This window comes from Gastrolobium bilobum, unplaced genomic scaffold (genome assembly GCF_033153095.1).
Source record: "Gastrolobium bilobum isolate Gb01-03AN ecotype WA unplaced genomic scaffold, APGP_CSIRO_Gbil_v1 utg121218, whole genome shotgun sequence".
In the NCBI taxonomy this organism is placed as follows: domain Eukaryota; kingdom Viridiplantae; phylum Streptophyta; class Magnoliopsida; order Fabales; family Fabaceae; genus Gastrolobium; species Gastrolobium bilobum.
The window spans coordinates 2,553-15,234 of record NW_026895298.1 but is presented as its reverse complement, the minus strand read 5'-3'; the positions used below and the strand labels follow the sequence as shown (position 1 = coordinate 15,234).

Here is a 12,682-nt window from a genome sequence, read left to right as displayed (position 1 = left end):
TAATACATATTTTATAAGAAAAGTGTTTCTCTTATTACGATAAATGTTTATTTTATTTTTTTGTAAACTTTATCCAAATTACCTCTTTGAAACGAATACCCAAAAAGATGTTTTATGAAATTTGGAGATAATTTTATCTCAACTTAATTTCATTTTCTATTTATAAAAAAATTACAATATTTTAAATTCTTTACTTGTAATTATTGTTAAGAAAAAAAAAGTGTGTCATTTTAAATTATACAAGTTATGTCATTTCACTCGTACAAAGAGGTAGAACTCACACTTTTAAAACTCTTTTCTCCTATTTTCTCTTCCATGATTTATCTCTTTCTCTCACTTAAAATGACATAATTTTGTGTCCTTTAAAATGACACATATTTTTCCCTATTGTTAAAGTTAGTAAGAATATAGCTTTTTTTTTTTTGAAGAATAAATTTACCAATGCAGTATTTCAATTTTTAGTTTAAGTTTTAAAAAAATTTATATCCATCAGCATGACTGATTGTTTCGACCTAGCTAGTTTTAATAATTAGACTAAAAAAATACATAAGTTACTTTCTTTTTATATATACTTTTATCATTTATACTTGAAAAATATTAAATGTTGATTTTATACATATTTTTTTCTACTTATTCAAAATCATATTGATCACTTCAGGTCAATTAGATAATTGATAAATTAATGAAGAAATTAAAAATAAAATAAAATATATTAATTTTTGATCAGAACCGTTTTTACAACTGAGCTGATCATGTGATCTTCCTCTACACAAATGGCCTGGATTCGCCTTGAGTCAGAGTATCTTGCGGTTGGAGCATCTTTAACCCATGGGTCTTCAATGGAACAAGGTGGGGGGGTATACGTCAGATTTGGCTCAAGACGGTTTTAATTATGTAGAAGAGGATATGTACCTTTGTGTTAACATATATGTTTTTATAGTAGAGATATGAGGAGCTTGGGAGATGACCAGCTTGGTGATTTTGCTTAGTGATCAAGTTTGCTTTGTCTTGGTGCCAAAGTAATACAGTTGTACCTTTAATACTGAGGAGCTTGATGAGATAGGCTTGTATAGAGATGAGGTTGCAGCCTTCGTTGACTGCTGTCTTTACTTAGTGATGAAGGCTTTTAATTTGGGCCATGTATTATTATAATATAAATCCAGATCAGAAGCCCCCAGCTCGTTGCTTATGTTGAAAGCATGAGTAGCGAGATGTATGAGTTCGCAGGATGACTTATTTGTTTATCAATCTGGAAAATTCATTTCAATGTTCCTTTATCTGGCATTATGGTATGTACTTTGTATGGGTTCTTGAGAGCTTCATAGTTGTATCCTGCATTTTTATACAGTTCATAATTCATATATTTTGCGTACCTTACTATTTTGCATGCTTTTTGTTTTGATGTCACTTGTTATGAGTTTTGATGTCGCTTTTGGGAGAGATTCTTCCTTTCTTTCTTGTCTTTACATATTAACTTCACCCATGCGGGTTCTTTGAGACTGGAAGTTTTAACCAGTTAAGGCTTTACCTTCCTTTGTCTTCGCGCAATGGAAGTTTTAACCAATTAAGGTTTTACCTTCCTTTGCTTCTTCGCACGATGGAAGTTTTAACCAGTTAAGGTTTTACCTTCCTTAATCTTCATCGCGCAAATGAAAGTTTTAACTAGTTAAGGTTTTACCTTCCTTAATATTCATGAAAGTTTTAACCAGTTAAGGTTTTACCTTCATTAATCTTCATGAAAGTTTTAACCAGTTAAGATTTTACCTTCCTTTTGTTCTTCGTGCACTGGGAGTTTTAACCAGTTAAGGTTTTACCTCCCTTTTCTTCATACTTGAGTTTCTAACCCTTAGGCTTTATCCTCAAGCTAAGACTTGAATATTTAACCTTTGCCAGGTTTTACCCTCAAGCTTCTTTAAACCTAAGCTTAAGAGCTTTAGGCGCTTTCAGCAGATTGTAGACGAGGTTCACATATCTCTTGTTTGGTAAAACCTACAATTTCCACAGATCTTACAGAATAACAACATCATATCATCAAGCTGATAAGTGCAACACGATCAAGTTAAATCAATTCAAAATAATAACTTTGCTGATATCAAATGTAAATTTTTTTGAGTTTATCTATTTTACACGAGATTTTTGTCTTTGCCTCTTATCAGCCTTGAGTTCCTGTAATCTTTATAATTCTTCAAAGAGGAGAGTTATATCACGTGAAAATGGTAAGTTCAATGAGATCAATTTCACAAAATTCATAACTTTGCAAATATTTCACAGTAAGATCCATGTCTTTACTGTTTATCATTCAAGGATCTCTGCAGGCGAGATCCATATCTTCCCTTTTCATTATTCATGGGTAAGAATTTTCACAGCAAAACACAAGATAAAATAAGTCTGATCACAAGATAATATACATCAGAGTTTTTAACACAAGATAATATATTAAAGGATTTGACTTTAATATATTTTCATCTTTTTAACTCATTATGACAGTACTTTATAATAATATTATTGCAACCCACAATATTTTTATACCACTTATATTGCAACATGCCATCTCGACATCTAATATTTGGCTATTTCTACTTATGGGACATGTATCTAATATATACCTTTAAGGGAATTAATGGTGCGCAAAGATGTCCTCTAACATACTGCATGTATGATAACTCTCCAAAAGAGAGTTATTTTGGGCTTAATTGTGATGTTTTGGTACTATGATTACATATGATTCTCTTGATTTTATATGATTAATGCATGAATTTTATGATTTCATGAGTTAATTGAGAATTATGTTAATTATGAGTATTTGGATATAAATTGAGGTATTGGAAACATTTAAATGCATTTGTTGTTTCACTGCAGGTCAATGTTGTAGCATCGGGAAGCAGTGCTGTAGCGATGCAGATGAGGTCAGCAGTGCATATTGTTGACATAAGTACTAGCAAGCCATGGATCCAAGCCCAACTTGATGGAAGAAGCTTCTGAACGTGTACGAAAAGATCTGATTTGGATACACGCTCAAAATCATCAAGATAATCTTCATCTAATCAACGATTACAAATCGGATTCGAATCTAAATTGCAAATCTGGAAAGAATCCTATGAGACATACAACAACACACTCTGTCAGCATGACAGCAAAATAAAGTATCAATCTCAATCAATCACAAGGCAGATTTGAGTGACGATTTGCATGGATAAGAAGAGATGATTGAAGCCCAGAATATCAAAGCTTATAAAGGAACAGACCCTACAAAAAGAAAGCACGACTGATATGTTTTGAGATACCTAACTGGAGGCAGTTTTAGAGAGAGAAAGTGGAGGAAACACTTGGAAAGAATTTGAGGGTTCGTTGGAAGAAATCTTGCGGATCAAAGGATGGAGCTGAGGTTCAATTGAGAGATCATTGAACCCAGTAACTTGCTGCACTATTCCGGCAGCTGAGGCAAGGTTGATGGTGGTGGAGCTCATGGTTGCTGCGAGAGCAGTGCTACAACAACGTCCCTGTTTTCTTTACTTTAATTTTATGGAGTCCTATTCTTTCCTTGCTTTTTCTGTCCACCTAATTATGGCCTAAATTGTTAGGATTGGGTGATAGTGTACCCTTATTGTGATGTAAACAGTATTGCCTAAACTTTGTTGCATGATTTTCCTTTCGGTTGCTTAATAAAGTGTTATATTTTCCTTAATCTTGTTGATTCATCGAGAGAGGGTTGCAAGGTAATTAGGATTTATGCTATAGAGATATAGGTAATTCTTGAATGTTATTAAGCATCGTGGTTTAACTAAGTAAAATTAGTTAATTGTGGGTAGAGGGATCACTTGCACGAAAATCCAAAAGATTAGGCCAAAATACAAAGAAAGGGCAAAACGGTAATTAGCCAACACGCAACCCTAGGAAGATAAAAATTGAGTAGAAGGTCTCAGATGGTAAAAATAACCCTGGAAATGGGTTCAGAACGAAAAATTGAGTGGACAGGCAAGTTTCAGAAAAATCAGTGAATAGTGTTTTTCGCGGGTAAAAATACCGCGGTACGATTGCACCGTAAAACGTGCCGATTGAGTTTTGAGCTCTAGGTTTCAAATATGAGTTGTAAATGTTTTTTTGAGTTAGGAAATATGATTTTGATGAAATTTGATGGAATTGAGTCATTTTGGGAAAAATTGATGAATAGTGATTTTCCGGTGTAAAAATACTGCGGTATAATTGTACCGATAAGCGTGAAAATTTTATCAGTATTTTTGGGAAACAAAAATATGACATGAACAAGAAAAATATGTAGGTCATGAATTTGTGGTTGAAATTAGGTGATTGATTAAAGTTAAAACGCGTGTGGGACCCGCCTGTGACTTAAGTGAGTCAAACTCACCTTTTTTTTCACACTTTCTCTCTCCTCCCTCTCTTCTCTCCCGCGTGCAGCAGCCCCTCCATGGCCAAGAATTGCTCAAGCTTTCTTTCTTCCATAACTTGGTCAAATCTCCACCGAATCCAACGATTTTTGTCTTGAAACTTGTTGGAAAACACCTCCTAAACACATTGGTACCACTCTTGAGCCTTGAAATCGCGTGTGTGAGGAGATCTTGGCCATTTACAGCTGCAGTTTTGGTGAGGAATTTTGTGTTCTTGGAGCTTCCAAGTGCTCCAATGGTGGAGTATAGTTAGGAGGAGCCTTGTACCTTCCATTTGGGTGAGTGTTCTTGCATTTTAAATGGTTGATGGTGATGATTTGATTTTGAAAACCTAAACTTTGATATGATGAATAGTGACGTTAGAGAGCTCAATTTGAAAATGTGTATTAGATGATAATGTGTTAGAATGATGTATTAAAGCTAGAAATGCGATGAAATTTATTGGTGAAAATTGATGAATTTAACTTAGAAAAATTTGATGATCATGATTTTGGACTTGTGAATTTTGGTGTTGAGACTTGTTTGATGAATTGTGGCATGATGGTATGATGATATGATAGGTTGTGTGAAGGTTGGAGTGATTAAAATTGAATGGAAATTCTTTGGAATGTCATAGGGCAAGATTCGAACCTTTGAGGAAAAATGAGTGAATTGATGATGAAAAATGATTTGGATGATGATTTGTGTAGTTATATAGTGCTTAGATGGGTTGTGTTGTGATTGGCAAGTGTTAGAATCAATGGAAAAATAATAAGTGGTTTAGTTGGCATAAATGAACCTAGAGCGAAATATTTAGCGAAACGATGCTTAAAAGACATAAAACGGCGAAACGACAGTTGAAATGGCCTTATGGCAACCCAAGGATGGGTACTATAATGAGAAATAAAATTTAGAAAAATAAATCCCCAATTAACACCTATATGGCCGAACCTCCAAGGGAAAAAGGGGGGATTTTGCGGTTTTCGCTTCCTGATGTAATCCGACGCGAAAATGACGAACCGGCACTTGAATTGGCTTATTGACAACCTAATGAGACGTAACAAAATGAGAAAGAAAATTTAGAAAAATAAATCTCACATTTACACTACAATGGCCGAACCATCAAGGGAAGATGGGGAGGATTTTTGTGTTTTTGCGTTTTGATACTATTTGACGAGTACTGATGGATGTACGTTATTGTATAGGTTGCCGTACATCGACCTGAATCCCGAATCTTGAATCAGTGAATTGCCCTTGGTCCGGGACCAAGTGGATTGAGGTAAGAAATTGGTTCATTGCATGTGTAATTATAAATTAACATGTATGGGTTGAACTGAGAGTGATTGGGAATGTCCTCTGTGTAGGCATTCCGCTGTGTACCGAGTTGAGGGATAAGCTGCTACGGAGCTTGTGGAAACACGAATTAAGGTAACCTCTTGGTACTGGGGCTTGTTCCCCTTTTCTGTTCCACCTTGCCAGTTGATGGCAACGGTAGGAAGTGTGTATGAATAGTATAGAACACATGAGCATGCATGCATTATTGCTATGGGTACTGCGGTACCGAGTCTCTGGCCAGTAGACAGTTTTATTAGCCTTCGGGCATTTTCGGACTTCCGCTGGATAGGTCTCCAGGAGGGAGTTCCAGTTGACTGCGGTCATGGTGTGTGATCCGGGTAGGAGCACACTAGGAATGTCTTTGGCGTTTTGGTTGGTTTGGGCATCATGGTTGTGGTTTCTGTGAACACACCTTGGATGATACCCATAGGCTTATATATGCCGAGGGCGTACGTGGAATTGGGGTTACCATCCCGTATCGTCGTATTTTGTTTTCTTTATATTCCCCATTCTCTAAATCCCTTGCTATACCCCGTTTTCAAAGTGGTTGTTGTATTCTATTGATATGCATCGAAGTGAACCATTGGGTGGAGTTTTCTCCAGAACCTCTTGGTTACTGAGATATATTCGTATATCTCACCCCGTCTCGGGGCATTTATTTCAGGAGGTAGCAGTGGAGCAGGAGCCTCGGGCAAGAGGCCCGCAGAGTGAGCGCTGGAGCGCTTCATATTTTGCATTTTGTTGGCCGTGTGGCCTAGGCTAGACTTAGGGCATGAACATGTCATTTGTATTTATTAGTAGCTTCATTAGCATCTTGTTCATGCCATTTTGCCTAAGTCTAGTAGTGATGTATTTGGTTATGTTGTCTTTTAAATTAAGTTGAAATTTTAGAAGAATGTAATTTGAAGTTTTAGTTTCAAGTTGTAATTTGTAAAGCCATATTATAATAGTATTGATGCATGTCTAATTATGATGGAAGGGCCTTAGGCCTATTTTAGGTTATGATAATATGTATGATGGAAATATGCATGAAAAAAGTGTTAGTGATTGCAACTACTTAAGAATGATTAATATGGACTCTATGTTTAATAACTATAAACTGGATTGGGTTGTAAGTGCCCCAAGGCGTTGTTGGTCCTTGTGTGTGCCACCCATTGGATTATTACTGTATTATCATGTGTTTATTAGGTACATTTGAGGTTTAAATGATCTTTTACAAATTTGGGATTATTGGAAAAACAAAGGAAACTCTGGCGAATTTTCTGTAGAATTGGCAGATTTTAGGCGAACTTCGGGAGAGCATATCCCTCCATAGAAGTCCCCTAGGGACGTGCCATACGCCATTTTGAAGGTTGAGATGTCCTCTACCTTGTGTCAAAATTTAAGGAAATTCTGGGTTGATCTTCGGCCTGAAAAAAATAGAGAAACACGGACTGCCCATGTGCCCCTGCACCTGAGGCAGATTCTGGACCGGATTTGGGAAATTAATTTCCGCTTCGTTTCTCCGCCAAATTAAGCGTGTGATATATCAAAATGAAGTTTTAGATGTCTAGTTTGTGGGATAAAAATTTGAGAGCAAATGGTTGAGCGGATTGAGTGCAGTAATTCGAGTAATGTGAGTGGTTTGGAGCTGTTTTTGGGGTTGTTTGGGCTAATTGCTTATCCAACTTCAAACGGCGATAACCGGAGCAAATGAGCTCCGAATTGAGCGTATGATAGCTTGTTAAAAAGGGAATTAAGTAATACAAAAATATAATCTGAGAAGAAGGGTTGGTTGCGATCGGTTTGGTCGCAGAAAAATTTAGAGTGAAACATGTTCGAATTGGTAAAAATGTAAAGTTGGAAATAGGCTAAGTGAGTTTATGGGAACTCCTTAGTAACTCTTAATAAATGATGTAAGTTATAAAAATAGTTGAAATAAGTCTTCCGCAAGAGTTTACGGTTACGGTCACAGCTTTTAATTATTACGCTTTTTAGGATTTAAATGCTCGCGTAATAGTCGGAAAAAATTTATTCTCGTTTTTTTAAATGAACTGCTGTGATTGTAACTGCGCTTAATATCATAATTAATGTTAACAATACCGGTACGTAACGGGCTGTTACACTCTTTTTTCTGTCTTATCAGGTATTCCAGCTAGTGTATGAACATTCCTCCTAATATGTCAGAAGTTGCATTTGATCCAGAGATTGAAAGAACTTTTTGAGCAAGGAGAAGGAGGCAAGGACAGAACAAAGCTGTAGCAATACCTAGAACTGCAGACATGAAAGTAGAAAGATCTATGAATGGGGATGAACGAGATGAGACACCTATTAGATCACATGGTGTCCCCACACTCAACAATCTCCACTCGGGGATTGTACAGCATGAGGTTGCAGCAGCAAATTTTGAGCCGAAACCCGTGATGTTCAGCATGCTGCAAACAATTGGCCAGTACAATGGAATGCGAAGTGAAGATCCACATCTGCACTTGAAGGATTTCATGGACGTGGCAGATAGCTTCAAAATACAAGGAGTCACAACTGATGCAATAAAGTTGAAGCTATTTCCTTATTCATTAGTCAACAGGACTAAGACTTGGTTGAGCACTTTAGCCCCTAATTCAATAAGAAGATGGGAAGATTTGGCTAAAAAATTTTGAGTCAAGTTCTTCCCTCCAGTCAAGGCAGCTCAACTAAGGAGTGGGATCACATCATTTCGGCAGAAAGAAGGAGAATCATTATATGAAAGCTGGGATAGATTCAAAGAACTGCTTCGTAAATGCCCCAACCATGGCATACCCAAATGACTTCAGATGGAAACCTTCTACAATGGGCTGAATGAGCAAACCCGTGCCATAGTATATGCATAATCTGGAGGATCCCTCTTGGATCAGACATTTACAGAAGCTTACCAAATTCTGGAGAGGATGGCAAATAACAACTATCAATGGCCATCTGAGGACAATTGCACAACAGAAAGCTGCAGGAGTGCTAGAGCTGGATGCTATATCATCACTATCAGCACATATTTCCTCTTTGACTAATACTCTTAAAAATTTGAATCTGAACATTGATGCTAAAGCACAGCCACAACAAGCACATGCTATTTCTAATACTTCTAATGTTGTAACATGTGTTTTCTGTAGTGGTCCCCATAGCTATGATGATTGCCCTCAAAATCCTCAATCTGTGTTTTTTGAAGGAAATTATAACAAGAACAATCAATATTCAAATTCCTACAATAAAGGATGTGAAGGTAAAATGATCTTGAAGGCCGTAGCATGTGAGAGGGAAAAACAAAATTTTTCATATGCAGAATTACACATGCAATCAAGAATCATGCTTTATGCCATGTGATGTTACCTTTGTTTGTGAGTTCAAAACTCCAAGACGATCAGTGTTAGGTTTGAAGGGTTCAAACCCTCTAACGTTGATCCACACCACCCACGTCAAGATGCAAGAACGCTTTCTTGAAAGTCACCAATTGACCACCACAGAGAGACTTGCTATGCGCTCAATAGGTGAAGAAGGAGGCTAGGTATATGTGTTTAGAAGAGTGAAGTCTCCAACATGAAAACTTCACAAGTCTAGGAATGGTATATAGAAGAATTGGCTAGGTTCTTTTGAGAAACCTTAAGGAGGAACTCACCAACTTGGCGCACAAGATAGGGAGAGAATTAATGTATCAAATCAGAATTTTTACTTTACTTATAATGAAAGTGGCGCACAAGTGAGTGAGACAAAGGTGGAGTTGTTGCAATTCAAAAATCCCAACAACCTCCCCTTTGAATCCTCATAAGACTAGGTCTTTATCAAGTCAAAATTCTGAACCAATGGTCATCATATGACCACAAATTCATGCGCCCCTATTCAGCCCAACTAACTCACTAATTCTCTTAACAACCAAATCTGATTGGAACTTGTTGGTTTGACAAGATGACAATCATCTCCCACCAAAATGGCGCCCCAAATCAGCCCTTGGAGATCTCCATAGATCTTCTCTTGATACAAGGAATTTGTTCCAACAAGATCTCATCTTATCCTTTTGTTATGAGATAACTTTTCATAGACAATTCAAATTCGAATTCAAACATTTAAATTCAAACGTTCAAACATTTAAATTCTAAATTCAAATTCAAATTTCAAATTCAAATTCAAATTTCAAATTCAAAATTCAAATTTCAAAATTCAAATTCAAATTTCAAAATTCAAATTCAAAATTCGAATTTCAAAATTCAAATTCAAAATTCGAATTTCAAAATTCAAATTCAAAATTCAAAATTCAAAATTCAAAATTTAAATATTTGATAATTAATTTAACTAATTAAATTAATTAGCAATGTCTTGGACCATCCAAGCCCATTAACAATACCATGCGCCATCTCCCTCTCAGGTGGGCTTCCAAACTTCATCTTGGGCTAACAACCATTATTAGGCCCAATACCTTTAATGCTATATCATCATGACATTAAGGCGTTAGTGTGTGACCCATTAGGTCCAACATAGCCACTGACATAAATGGGCTCGGGCCCAACAAGCCCACAACCCATTTAATGACAACACAAAGCACTAGCAACGCTTTGTTGCCCCAAAGCTAGTTAGATTAATGACTTGATCATCCTATTACACATATTTGGTTGCTGTATGTATTTCTTTTCGTCTCGGTTACCTTCCCATAAAACCTAGGGTAAGGAAGCGTATCAATCCTTGCGGTTTAGGGTAAGCTTTATTCAAAATAGGGAATCTTCAATTTACTGACTCTAAAGGCATATCATCTCATAATCTCTTTTACTATGCATAGATTCCCGAGTCCCTGTAAATGTCATCCTGATTTCTCCGGTTTACAGATAATCTAATCTCTCACAGAGATTTGACGAATTCCTTCAGCTTATCACCCTAGCCCTGTGCTCTTTCAGGACAAGCCCAACAGTATACCTATGAGTCTCCATGTTTCAGGAAAACAAGGTACACAGTCAAAGCATGCCTTCTAGAACACAGTCTAGGTAATAACTTCTGGTCTAAGGAAAGACATACCCAAATATAAAGAGACTACTCTAATGATACTCTCTGTGAGATTTCCTCATAGAGTCTCTTTGTGGGTCTGTTCAGTGCGAGCTATACCCTTATAGATCCACCCACGACTTTAGCTAAGACATCTCCATACCTGTAGCTCATGAGGTCTTTACCTTGCATCCGAATACAAGTAGATAAGTCGTGCTAGTCTTACCCGAGATCACTGATCCCCATTCTCAGTGTCTCTAGACTAGGAACATAAAATTAGCAATAAATATCCAGTATCCTTGAATCCTCATGATCGTGATCTCATCACAGATACTCAAGAGATACCTATTTTATTCCAAGGGGTTTATCCAGTTACTCATATAAAATATTAACAGTAATATTGAGACAAAATATGAAACAGGATAAATAGTGTTTTTATTTATTTGCAACAATACAAAGGTCCACATATGTCCTAATCTAATTAAAAGATTGTCTCTAGGACATCCATATACTAACAAGCTCCCACTTGGCCTAGAGCCAATCAGACCTAAGTCGTATACCCAAAGCCTCATAATGACTATCATGTTTTCTCTGAGAAATAGCCTTTGTCAGAGAATCGGCTAGGTTATCATCTGTGGGAATATAATCCATTTTTACATCCATCCTATCAGGTGATATCTGCGGAGCACGTGCTTCGATCTTTGATGAGACCTAGGTTCCTTTGACTGCGCAATGGCTCCAGTGTTGTCGCAAAGCAACTGTATGGGCTCATCCACGCTTGGAACCACCCTAAGTTTAGATATGAACTTCTTAATCCACACGGCCTCCTTAGCTGCTTCTGAAGCAGCTATATATTCAGCTTCTGTCGTTGAATCTGCTGTTGTCTCCTGCTTGGAACTCTTCCAAGTTACTGCCTCACAATTTAAAGTGAATACGAACCCTGACTGTGACTTGCAGTCATCTTTGTCACTCTAAAAGCTGGCATTAGTGAACCCTTTCACTGTTAGCTCATCAACCCCACCATAGACCAGAAACACATCCTTAGTTCTTCTTAAGTATTTAAGGATGGTCTTGACTGCTGTCCAGTGACCCTCTCCAGGGTCCGACTGGTATCTGCTCGTAATGCTCAAAGCATATGAGACATCTGGTCTCGTACATATCATGGCATACATGATGGATCCAATAGTCGAAGCGTATGGAATTCCACTCATGCGATCCTTCTTAGGCTGTGACTTAGGACACATAGCCTTTGAAAGATGTACCCTATGACTGACGGGAAGAAAACCCATTTTCGACCCTTCCATGCTAAACCTCTTTAGCATCTTGTCAACATACGTGGATTAAGATAAACCCAGCAGCCTCTTGGATCTATCTCTATAGATATTTATACCAAGTATAAAGACCGCTTCTCCCAAATCCTTCATGGTGAAGCTTTTTGAAAGCCACTCTTTCGTTATTTGTAATGTGGGGATGTCATTTCCTATTAACAATATGTCATCTACATAAAGTACCAGGAAGACGACATTACTCCCACTAACCTTCTTGTAAACACAAGGTTCATCATCGTTCTTGATAAAACCGATACTCTTAACGACTTCATCAAAACGAATATTCCAACTCTTTGATGCTTGCTTTAGCCCATATATCGATCTTTGATGTTTGCATACCATATGCTCCTGATCTTTGATTTCAAAGCCCTCAGGTTGTGTAATGTACACTTCCTCCTTCAAGAAGCCATTCAAGAAGGCGATATTGACATCCATTTGCCAAATTTCATAGTCGTGATATGCCGCTATTGCAAACATGATCCTAATAGATTTGACCATGGCAACAGGCGAGAAAGTCTCATCATAGTCAACTCCTTATCTTTGACGATACCCTTTCGCAACCAACCTAGCTTTGTAGGTCTGAACGTTGCCATCTGCATCAGTCTTTCTTTTAAAGACCCATTTGTTACCGATAGGAACTATTCCTTGCGGTTT

At 37.2% G+C, this 12,682-nt stretch overlaps 1 long non-coding RNA gene across 1 annotated transcript; it reads left to right on the top strand.

Annotated features, from left to right (window-relative positions):
• The first annotated feature begins 4,551 nt into the window (after positions 1-4,551).
• LOC133304988 (uncharacterized) lies at positions 4,552-6,651 on the top strand. Its single transcript, XR_009750702.1, has 4 exons — positions 4,552-4,684; positions 5,591-5,664; positions 5,750-5,813; positions 6,385-6,651. It is a non-coding gene; the product is annotated as an uncharacterized LOC133304988 (long non-coding RNA).
• Positions 6,652-12,682: the final 6,031 nt, after the last annotated feature.